This window comes from Mustela nivalis (assembly GCF_964662115.1).
Source record: "Mustela nivalis genome assembly, chromosome: 6".
Taxonomy (NCBI): Eukaryota; Metazoa; Chordata; class Mammalia; order Carnivora; family Mustelidae; genus Mustela; species Mustela nivalis.
This window is the reverse complement of record NC_139025.1, coordinates 143,318,072-143,330,828: the sequence shown is the minus strand read 5'-3', so window position 1 is coordinate 143,330,828 and position 12,757 is coordinate 143,318,072. Positions and strand designations below refer to the sequence as shown.

The following is a 12,757-nucleotide window of genomic DNA, read 5'->3' as shown; positions in this document are numbered from 1 at the left end:
ATTTGCTGTTATCTTATTGAGTATTTTTGAGCTATGTTCATTAGAGATCATCACCTGTAAGGTTTTGGTTGTTTTTTGTTTGTTTTTCACTGTTTTGTCCAGTTTTGGGTATTTTTACTGAACGATCAATTCAGGATTTAATGATCTAATCCACTAACTCATGAAATAAAAAGCTAAGCCCTGGCACTCTGCCCCCAACTGCCCCATCCCAGAGAATCCTGAGGAGACTGGACAAGTCAGAAGCATAGCTTCTGGCTGGGTTTGCAAACAATGTTGCCAAACTCAGATAAACTGGAGTTGCTCTAGAGTTTTACACCTGTGAACTCAATTTCTTTAACAATTATAGCTCCAATCAGATTATTTTATATTGGGTGTTTTTTTTCTTTGTGTTTCATCTTTTTTAGTTGTTTCAGTAGAAGGCTTACCACTTACCACTTATTCCTCCATTGCTCTAAACAGAGATCTTTTGAAAATAATGCAAGTCACATTTTTAAAAATTGTCTAGAAAGAAGGCAGCAAGTCTCTGCATAATTGAGACCTCAAGAAATAAACCAGATAAAACACTGGGGCGTGGGGGCCTCTCTGGACAACACAGAAATTGTTAACAAAAAAAGTTTGGAAACTGATAAAATGAATTTTGCTAAGCAGTGCAAAAATCCAGGTGAAAAATAAACACAATTATGATAGTGAATAATTATAATAAAATATATCCACAGATATCTTAAAGACTAATTGCTGGCATTAGGTCTGAAGCTAACTAATACCTATGTATATCTTACAACATTTATTTTGGAAGGTCCTCACAGGCAAAAGATGGGTGCCCTGAACCAGTGCAAGAATAGGACCTAATTCATTTATGAAAATCTTACAGACTCCAAAGTGAAATTGTTTGATTACAACTATTCTTACCTTTATAAAATACAATTCTTAGAAAGTATAGAAGTGGCTTTAATTTTAAAAACAAGTCACAGCAGCCTGCTGTGACTGCTGATTTGTTAAAATCCTGCTAATGTTAGATTGCTTAGACAGGACTCAGATTTACATAAACATTTAAAATAATCAAAGATCAGAGCTCAAATATCAAACTCAGGCAAATGTCCATTTCCCTCTTCTTTGCTTCAACTGAAAATCAAAAGGGCTAATTTTACTAGTATCAAAAACATTTCCCCTTCTTAATAACCCCATGAGACTGAGGCCAAATCAAATGTGATATTTGCTTTTATATCAAAAACAAAGTAAACTTTTATAAATCAAATTTTATGCAGTCTATAATGTAAAGAACCAATGAGAGAGATTTATCTCAAAATCCATAAATTGAACACAAACTCACAGAATAAATTAAATCAAATATGAAAGAAAATTAACATCTAGGTTTAGGGAACAATAAATATGTAAAAAGATTGAAAAATAATATAGCAAGGCAATCAAAACCTCCAGCAAAACGAGTGGCAAGGGATTGGTCCTATAGATAGAAAAATGAAATACAATGAGAAGAATGGTGTTAAAAGAATTTCCACGTCACTATCCGAAATGAGCACAACATTACCTTGTGGCCCTGCGGCAGGGATAGAGTTTCTGAGCACTGATCTTATTTCCATCTCTATAGTGCAATGGCTTTCCCTGGTCCTCAGAAAATAAGGCTTGCTGTGAAATTAATTTTGCAACTACTTAGTTCAAAACGATTTTTTGTAAAAAACACTAACATCAGAGAAATTCAAGCTTATCTGAAAGGGAGAAGTGACAGCCACTTGTAATTGAAGATCTGAATCATCATGCTATTGTTCAAAAAGACTAAGCCAATATGGCTAAACCATTATCATCTATAAAGAAATTGTTGCCATACCCTGAGAGTTTGTGCCTCTATCCTAGTAAACATTTAGTGGATATGTGTTTATGGTGGCAATACAGAGGACACTAATGGGATAGAAGATGAAAGGAAAGTGTGGATTTGTCTGTTTTAAGATTTTATTTGACGAGAGCACAAGCAAGGGGAGCAGCAGAGGGAGAGGGAGAAGCAGGTCCCCCGCCCTTCCCTGAGCAGGAAGCCCAGTGCAGGGCTCGATGCCAGGGCCTGGGGATCATGACCTGTGCTGAAGGCAGACACTCAATCAACTGAGCCACCTAGGTGCCCCGAAAGTGTGTTTTTAGTAATTATATGGTGTCATTTTATTTAAGAAAGGGGTGAGAAGGAAGAAACAAAAGGGAAGAGAGAACAAGGGGAAAAGATTGAGTTCTCTTGGACACTGCCTCCCTGGACTCCTATTGCCTATGGCGGCTAGTATCTATCATACTAGTATGGCATTCCAAGATAGCATTAGCTCAGTAGTAATGACAACACCATTTGTTAAGCACCCACCACAGGCAAGATATATCATTCTAAAAACATGATCATATCTAATTCTCAAACCAATTCTGCAAGATATGGTCTTTACAGATAATGAAACTGAAGCCCTGAGGCAGTTAAGTATACCACCAAAGGTCACACAGCTAGTAAGTAGATGAGTTCAATTCACAAGTCCCTACTTTTGGGGCAATTGGGTGGCTCAGTTGGTTTTACATGGGACTCTTGATTTTGGCTCAGATCATGATCCCAGAGTTGTGAGATGGAGCCCCATAATATCCATGCTGGGTATGGAGACTGGTTTGGACTCTTCCTCTCCCTCTACCCCTAGCCCCTGCATATATGTGTGTGGTCTTAAGAAAAAAAAAAGTTTCTATTTTCACCACTGTGGTAGACTAGCTTAACTTTTTTATATAATTCTTCATAAGAACATGTCTTTTTTTCTTCTTCTTCTTCTTTTTTTTAACCGATGTAGCTTGTAAGCTCTTTCACATCTATGTTCAGACATTAGTTTTATTTTCTCATTTATTAAAAATGTTTTACTTAAGTGCAATCTCCCAAGATTCCTTCAAGCTCTATTACTATCTAGGTTTCTAGTCTGTAAAAACCTCAGCCTTAGACGAGCTCTCATCAGCATGATAGGTGCTCAATAAAATATTCAAAAATGACTTGTTTAATTAATGGGTAACACCCCCCCCCCATTTAAGGAAAAAAATGTTATAACATCAGTAGCCACTGAAGTGTCCATTTTGCTTGAGGAACTCAAAATATTTAGAATAAGATGATGAATTTGATTGTTTTTATGCTTCGTTAAGGAGTGAACTGGCAAAGTATTTTATGAGATGCCTATTCCAATTCTTTTTAAATTATAGCACTTCTGAGTTTGTATATATCACTTTCCTTTTCATAGTCTAACTTACTCGGTCAAACCCCATTTAACATTTCTATTCCTACCTAACATTTTGCAAAAGGCAAAGATTCTCAGTCATTAATATATCTCAAATTATACTCTGTCATTGTTATTATATTTTTGAATCACAAGACTTTTACACAATAAGCTATCATTCCAAAATGATCTTAAGTAACAATTTAAAAAAATTCCAATCCATTCTGTTGTTCCAGTGTATTATATTTCAACATATTTTATCAAATATTTTAAAAACCACACAATATTTTTCTGTAAACACTTACGCATGTGTCAGTGCTTGCATCATTTTATCCAATACTCTTGATAATCCAGTAAAGAGAATTCCCCCAAACTAAGCTGATTTGTTATTCCCATAATCTATGTTTGACTATAGGTAGGAAAAATAAGACAAATTTGCAGAAGCATTTAAATAGGCTATTCAACATTCCAGACTACTTATTTAGGCTGAATAAGTATTTGGCAAATTAAAAACCACACAATTGTCTTTGTGCTATAAACAATCCAAGGATAAAGATGTGGGAATAGTTAGATCAGAAAGATTCTAGGTGGCAACAGGGATGCAGAGAGGGAGGGAGTGACCATAATATTCTCCAGAACAATGATTTAGGGCCAAGTACTTGGATAAATCTTGTCACTGATAAACAATGGTATCTATAACCATTTCTGTGGAGTAACATCTTCTTAGAACATTCACCATAGTAGAGAAACAATCTCAGTAGAGGCATCCAGACAAGTAGAGGTCCTAAAAATTTATGGAAGTAAGCAAAGAAGATCAACCAGGTAATACTAATGCCCAGAAAGACTTATAACTTTATCTTGGAATTTTTCAGGCTTAAAGAAAATATGAATAAGCATATATTTATTACATATACTTATTGACATTTGTATGTATAGACACAGATACAAATATAAACATATTTTACCATTTTTGAGATAGTATCTACTTCCTTAAATTCAAGCAGCTTTGGTTATAGCTACTGAAAGATTGCTTACAAAATATTTTTCACTAAATATTTAAATCCAGATTGTTTAGGCAGATTTGAGACACTACAACCATTCCTGAAAGAGTAGAATGCAGTAAAAACATCTTTCCATAAGAGGTCACAAATACCATAAGCTTGTGAATAGAACATAGAGGACAAACAAGTAAAAATCTCAGGTTCTGAAGTGGAAAAAGAAAGTAAGTAGTAGAGCCTTTAAAGCCACAATGTTTTAGGTCTGAAGAAACCACTGAAGGAGACTGGAAAACCGCCAAAAAAACACAAATACATCTGTGGATAGAAGACCACTGCCTGGCCAAGACTCATGTGGTAAGCATAAATACAGTTACCCAGGGTGCCTGGGTGGCTCTGTTGGTTAAACATCTGCCTTTGGCTCAGATCACAATCCCAGGGTCCTGGGATGGAGCATCACATCGGGCTCCCCGCTCAGCAGGGAGTCTGCTTCTCCCTCTCCCTCTGCAGGTTTGTGCTCTAGCCAATAAAATATTAAAAAAATAAAATAAAATAATACATCAGTTAAATCAGACACACAGAGATTTTATTTCTGTTTCAAAAAGAAGAACGTAAGCCACAACAAAGAGAAATAAAGTTGACCCTAGATCACAAAGTCCAAAGATTCTCAAGGAGATGGTCCTCAGTAATCAACAACTACAATACCTTCAAAAACAGAAAATATTTTCCGTTAAATCTTGCCTATATATCAAGTTCTGGAACTTTCCTAATGCCTATAATAAAGGGGCACCAATGTAAACGCTTGTCTATGTTAGAGGCCATTTTGAATTAGTGAGGAAAAATTTGTCAGAAGTCTGAGAAAGAAACCATCCCCACCTTGTGGGCCTCTCCTTAGGTGGCAGCAGTTGCCATAACTCAAGAAATCATATTCAGCCATGAACATCAGCGGTCCAAAATCAGAGGCTTTACCTTAGCTAATTCACCTTTCCCATTAATATTGAAACTGTGCTACTTTGAGAAAACTTTACAGTTAGAAGCATCTCTTTGTGGTCACAGCACTATGAGTGTAAATAGGCTGATCACTTTATTTTTCAAGTTTGTTGCAGGTCTGAAATCACAATAAATAATCCATTAGAAGTTACCTATTAGTTATGTAGTTATTGGAAAACATCCAAATAACATGAAAGTTTTAGGTGTTATTTTATTTAAAACTTTTCCTCTCAGGGAGAACTTCAATAATATCTTGACATGTACTGTCACTTCTGTATAAGACGAATGTGCTGGTCTAGGTTTCTCCATGATATGTCTCGATAACGTGGACAGACTGCTATATTTGGGGGCCTGAGGTATTTTAAGGAAAGTTTCTGGAGTTGGGCTATTCAAACCCAACAGTAAATGCTAACACTCAGTTGTCTTAAAATCTTAATTACCCTCACATTCCCATAGACTGCCGATACTTGCACACAAATGAAGTGTTAATTGGTATGAAGAAATTAGAAAATAGCAAGCCAACAATCTAGTATCTCTTTCAGGATTTTCAACCAGGTCTGGAGCCAATTCCTTGTTTTATTTATATTGAACCCTTTCATTTCTTGAGCCCTGAGCTCTGGGGAGCCCATTCCCTAAGACATTTTCTTAGAAATATGCCTATATTCTGAAAGGAAATCTTCTGAGAAAAGAGCTAAGAAAATGAAAGAGAAAGCAAGAATCAAAGAAAAGACAAAGAATAAAAACAGAATCAGATAAACGAAACAGGTGAAGTCTAGAAAATAAGAAAGCTCAAGCTAAAAGAAAATCTCTGCCAATTTGAAATAAAACTCCCCAGGCTTAGTCCAAGATTCAAACATAAGTACTACATCTGTGGCAAGGAGCAGAACATTATTAAAATTTTAATATTCTCACACAATTTCTCTCTTCTTCGAGAATACCTAATTCCCATTTCCCTTATTACCTGCATTTGAGAAATATATTAATTTCTTCTAAGTCAATTTACATTTTTATAAAATGGTATAAAATACCTTTCCTTAAATATTTATTGGAAAAAAAAGTTTCAGAGAAGTAGAGTTTTGAGACAGTAATTTGTTTTTGTATTAAATCAAAAATTTCCTTTTCAAATGAACAGATAATCCATGTTAGATATGTCTATTGGCTATTAGAAGGGTGAAAAATGGTAAGAGACTGCTCATAGAGTATTTGGTATTGCCAATAATTCCCAGGTCTTTAGTTTGAGTTTTTTGTTAAATTAGTATAGTAATAGTACATTTCCAATGTCAAGTTTAAATGAGGTTATAGTACAGGCAATAAATTCACAATAAATGCCAGATATCAACATATTACTATTATTTTTATTGTCAGTATTATGGATAGGATTTAAAAGATGTTTTTCTAGAGAAAGGGGAGTAACAAGTATAGAATCATCCTGTTTCCCCTGTTTACTCCTCCTGCTCTTGTGCTCTCTCTCTCTCACTCTCTCTCTCTCTGACAAGTATGTAAGTAGAATCTTTTTTTTAAAAAAATCAAATATACAATAGAGTATTACTCAGCCATCAGAAAGGATGAATACCCACCATTTGCACTGACATGGATGGAACTGGAGGGAATTATGCTAAGTAAAATAACTCAAGCAGATAAGGACAGTTATCACATGGTTTCACTCATAGGTGGATTATAAGGAATAGCACAGAGGACCACAGGGGAAGGAGGGAAAACTGAATGGGATACTGAATGAAGAAATCAGCAAGGGAGACAAACCATGAGAGACTCTGGATTCCAGGAAACAAACTGAGGGTTATAGGTATTAAGGAGGACATGTGTTGTGATGAGCACTGGATGTTAAACACAGCTAATGAATCGTTGAACACTACATCAAAAAACTAATGATGTACTATATGCTGGCTAACTGAACATAATAAAAATAAAATAAAAATAAAATCAATTGATGTGGTTGTAACATTTAAATTCTTTTAAAAAACTGGGCCTCATGAAACTGACATACAATGATTGGTTGTTCTCCAAATTCAAAGAACTCGACCCTTTAATAATATCAAGATTAAAGGAAAAACAAAATCTTCATTTTTTTATTAAGTCTAAGATATTCTCTATTAGAGATTTTCACCTGGTCAAGTATGAACAACTTACTATATGGGTCTCCAAATGAATTGCTGGTTTGGTCTCATTTGCCCGTGAAACAGAGGGTATTTAATTTGGAAATCTCTTTCCTTAGGTTTCTGTCACAACTATTTTCCTTAAAACTCTCCAGAACTTTAAGTGGAAATCTATTGAAATACAAAATAAGAAAATAAAATTGAGAGAAAGAATAACAAAGATAAAATACATTTTAGAATAAAGACAGAGCGGCCGCGGCAGGAGCAGCGGGAGCTACAGCATCAGCAAGAGCAACAGTAGCTACAGCCCCGGCGGCGGTGCCTGTTCCAGTCTTTGCTGCTGCAGTCCGTGCAACCACCCAGAGGGGGAGGGGGGAACCACCAGTCGCTGAGGAGCAGGAGAAGAGGGGAAAGTTTAGGCGAGCCTGGGTGGGGGGGCCCAGCGCCGGAGCCGCGTGAGAGAGGGAGCTGTATTTTGGTAGGGGGGAGTCGGACTGCAACTGGCAGCAGAGCGTCCCCCGGCCTTGTGGACTCTATACCCCCTACTCCTGCCGCTTCTGCTGCCGCCTGTGGCTGGAGGGTCCCCCTGGGGCTGAATCTTTGGGACTTGACCCCTTTCCCCTCCCCCTTCCCTCACTCCCCAGCCAGGCGGGAGCATTTATTCCACGGATTAATTCCCCTTCCTTTTTTGGGGGGGCGGGTGGGTGTGTGTCGTGGGGGGTATCCCTGAAATAGTAAATATTGTTGAGCTTTTTTTGCCCTTATCTTCGTTTTTTTAATTTCCTTTTTTTTTTTAAGGTGGGAAAACTGTGAAACCCACCTTGATTTCCTCCCCTCTCCCCCCTCCCCACCTTCCCTCGCCCTAATCCCCCGACAAGGAAAGAAGAAGCAGTTGGTTCAATCTCTGGTAATCTATGCCAGCAATTATGACAATGTTAGCAGACCATGCAGCTCGTCAGCTGCTCGATTTCAGCCAAAAACTGGATATCAACCTTCTAGACAATGTGGTGAATTGCTTATACCATGGAGAAGGAGCCCAGCAAAGAATGGCTCAAGAAGTACTGACACATTTAAAGGAGCATCCTGATGCGTGGACAAGAGTCGACACAATTTTGGAATTTTCACAGAATATGAACACGAAATATTATGGACTACAAATTTTGGAAAATGTGATAAAAACAAGGTGGAAGATTCTTCCAAGGAACCAGTGTGATGGAATTAAAAAATATGTTGTTGGCCTCATTATCAAGACGTCATCTGACCCAACTTGTGTAGAGAAGGAAAAGGTGTATATTGGGAAATTAAATATGATTCTTGTTCAGATACTAAAACAAGAATGGCCAAAACACTGGCCAACTTTTATCAGTGACATTGTTGGAGCAAGTAGAACCAGTGAAAGTCTCTGTCAGAATAATATGGTGATTCTCAAACTCTTGAGTGAAGAAGTATTTGATTTCTCTAGTGGACAGATAACTCAAGTGAAAGCTAAGCATTTAAAAGACAGCATGTGCAATGAATTCTCACAAATTTTTCAGCTGTGTCAGTTTGTGATGGAAAATTCCCAGAATGCTCCACTTGTACATGCAACTTTGGAAACATTGCTCAGATTTCTTAATTGGATTCCACTGGGATATATTTTTGAGACCAAGTTAATCAGCACATTAATTTATAAGTTCCTGAATGTTCCAATGTTTCGAAATGTCTCTCTGAAGTGCCTCACTGAGATTGCTGGTGTAAGTGTAAGCCAGTATGAGGAACAATTTGTAACGCTATTTACACTGACAATGATGCAGCTAAAACAGATGCTTCCTTTAAATACCAATATTCAACTTGCATACTCAAATGGAAAAGATGATGAACAGAACTTTATTCAAAATCTCAGTTTGTTTCTCTGCACCTTTCTTAAGGAACATGGTCAACTTATAGAGAAAAGGTTAAATCTCAGGGAAACACTCATGGAGGCCCTTCATTACATGTTGTTGGTATCAGAAGTGGAGGAAACTGAAATCTTTAAGATTTGTCTTGAGTACTGGAATCATTTGGCAGCTGAACTCTATAGAGAGAGCCCATTCTCTACATCTGCTTCTCCATTGCTATCTGGAAGTCAACATTTTGATGTTCCTCCCAGGAGACAGCTGTATTTGCCCGTGTTATCCAAGGTCCGTTTATTGATGGTTAGTCGTATGGCTAAACCAGAGGAAGTATTGGTTGTAGAAAATGATCAGGGAGAAGTTGTAAGAGAATTCATGAAGGATACAGATTCCATTAATTTGTATAAGAATATGAGAGAAACATTAATTTATCTTACTCATCTGGATTATGTAGATACAGAAAGAATAATGACTGAGAAACTTCACAATCAAGTGAATGGTACAGAGTGGTCATGGAAAAATTTGAATACATTGTGTTGGGCAATAGGCTCCATTAGTGGAGCAATGCATGAAGAGGATGAAAAACGCTCTCTTGTTGCTGTTATAAAGGATCTATTAGGATTATGTGAACAGAAAAGAGGCACAGATAATAAAGCTATTATTGCATCAAATATCATGTACATAGTAGGTCAATATCCAAGGTTTTTAAGAGCTCACTGGAAGTTTTTGAAGACTGTAGTTAACAAGTTGTTTGAATTCATGCACGAGACCCATGACGGAGTCCAAGACATGGCTTGTGATACTTTCATTAAAATAGCTCAGAAATGCCGCAGGCATTTTGTTCAGGTTCAGGTTGGAGAAGTAATGCCATTTATTGATGAAATTTTGAACAATATCAACACTATAATTTGTGATCTTCAGCCTCAACAGGTCCGTACATTTTATGAAGCTGTCGGGTACATGATTGGTGCACAAACAGACCAAACAGTACAAGAACATTTGATAGAAAAATATATGCTACTCCCTAATCAGGTTTGGGATAGCATAATCCAGCAGGCAACCAAAAATGTGGATATACTTAAAGATCCTGAAACAGTTAAGCAGCTCGGTAGCATATTGAAAACAAATGTTAGAGCCTGCAAAGCTGTCGGACATCCCTTTGTAATTCAGCTTGGGAGAATTTATTTAGATATGCTTAATGTATACAAGTGCCTCAGTGAAAATATTTCAGCAGCTATCCAAGCTAATGGTGAGATGGTTACAAAGCAACCGCTGATTAGAAGTATGCGAACAGTAAAAAGGGAAACTTTAAAGTTAATATCTGGTTGGGTGAGCCAATCCAATGATCCACAGATGGTAGCTGAAAATTTTGTTCCTCCTCTATTGGAGGCAGTTCTCATTGATTATCAGAGAAATGTCCCAGCTGCTAGAGAACCAGAAGTGCTTAGTACTATGGCTATTATTGTCAACAAGTTAGGAGGACATATAACAGCTGAAATACCTCAAATATTTGATGCTGTTTTTGAATGCACATTGAATATGATAAATAAGGACTTTTAAGAATATCCTGAACACAGAACGAACTTTTTCTTACTACTTCAGGCTGTCAATTCTCATTGTTTCCCAGCATTCCTGGCTATACCACCTGCACAATTTAAACTTGTTTTGGATTCCATTATTTGGGCTTTTAAGCATACTATGAGGAACGTTGCAGATACAGGCTTACAGATACTTTTTACACTCTTACAAAATGTTGCACAAGAAGAAGCTGCAGCTCAGAGTTTCTATCAGACTTATTTTTGTGATATTCTTCAGCATATCTTTTCTGTTGTGACAGACACCTCACATACTGCTGGTTTGACAATGCATGCGTCAATACTTGCATATATGTTTAATTTGGTTGAAGAAGGAAAAATAAGTACACCATTAAATCCTGGAAATCCAGTTAACAACCAGATGTTCATTCAGGAATATGTGGCAAATCTCCTTAAATCTGCATTCCCTCATCTACAAGAGGCTTTTCAGCTTAAATCAGGATATTCCTGCTTTCAAGGAACATCTTAGGGATTTCCTAGTACAAATAAAGGAGTTTGCAGGTGAAGATACTTCTGATCTGTTTTTGGAAGAAAGAGAAACAGCCCTTCGACAGGCTCAGGAAGAGAAACATAAACTTCAAATGTCTGTCCCTGGCATCCTTAATCCACATGAGATTCCAGAAGAAATGTGTGATTAAAATCAGAAGTCATGCTGGTTTTTTTGTTGTTGTTGTTGGGTCCCCCCCCCCCGCAGAATTAACAACAACAACAACAAAAATAAAGACAGAAAAATAAAATGTGTTAAAGAGTCAGAATGACAAAGCACAAGGTGTGGGGGAGGGGTAGGAATTTGTTCTATACTCAATACATATTGCAAGGGCTGATGGTAAAATTCCAGTCTCATCTGTGGGCATAGCACAGATGGCAAAGGATATGGCAGATTTCTCATCAGTGGATTTCTAACATGCTTTAAGCTCTGTGCTCAAGTTAGGGTAATATCAGATTCAAGAGAGCTTTCCAACAAGGTCTCATACCCAAAGCAAATTATCTGCTAAAAACTTTCCATTTTTGCAGCACTCTCTTTTAACAGTTTCTATAATTTCCTGAAAAATACATAAACAGAGAACTCAGCTGGATGCAAACAGCTGCATGAATTCAACTCTTCTTGACTGATCTCCAATTCCCTCATTTTGTCCCCAAGGTAGTTCTAAGTATTAGAATGGAAAAAAAAAAAAAAGAAAAAGAAAAATTAAACAAGAGATAAAGAAATACGTGCTATACTAAGGTCTCTTAGACATAATTCTTCCAATAAAAAGTAACAGGAGAATTTTAATAAGTCAGCAAATTTTAACCATTTCTTAATTATACAGTTCCACACATAATAATCATCTGAAAGAGGCCAGTATAACCAGTAGGTCATACAGAAAAGACAGAATTTTAGGTGAGGAAAAAGATGTACTTACTAAGGACAATTGGGCAAATCACTAGCATCTGGAAAAGGGTGCTAGAGAATGTTTGATTCTCAAGATTATGACTAAGTTTCTTGCTACTGCTAGAGAAGTTTTCATGCAAGGTTGCTGTTACAGACTAAACTGTCTCCCCCTGGTATTCTTACATTGAAGTCCTTACCTCCAAGAACCCAGAATGTGACTCTTGGAGATAGGGTCTCTGAAGAATAAAACAAGTAAATAAGGTCATTAGGGAAAGTTCTAATTCAGTATGACTGGCATCCTTATAAGAAGATAAGAGAAGATTAGGACACAATCATCCAGAGGGGAGACCATGTGAAGATACAGGGAGATGATGACCATCTACAAACAAGGAGAGAGACTTCAGAAGAAACCCACCTGCCAGTACCTTGATCTTGAACTTCCAGCCTACAAAATCATGAGAAACACATTTCTGTTGTTTCAGCTACTTGTAAGACTGAGATATTCTGCTAAATGGCAGGCCTTCCAAACTAATAGTTTGGAAAATGTTACTATGGTCAACTCGATTTTTTTTTCAATAATCAGTACATAGGTT

At 37.0% G+C, this 12,757-nt stretch overlaps 1 pseudogene across 1 annotated transcript; it reads left to right on the top strand.

Annotated features, from left to right (window-relative positions):
- The first annotated feature begins 7,580 nt into the window (after window positions 1-7,580).
- On the top strand, window positions 7,581-11,447 carry LOC309867199 (exportin-1 pseudogene; annotated as a pseudogene). The gene has a single exon. The product of its transcript is annotated as an exportin-1 pseudogene (transcript).
- The last annotated feature ends 1,310 nt before the right edge of the window (window positions 11,448-12,757 follow it).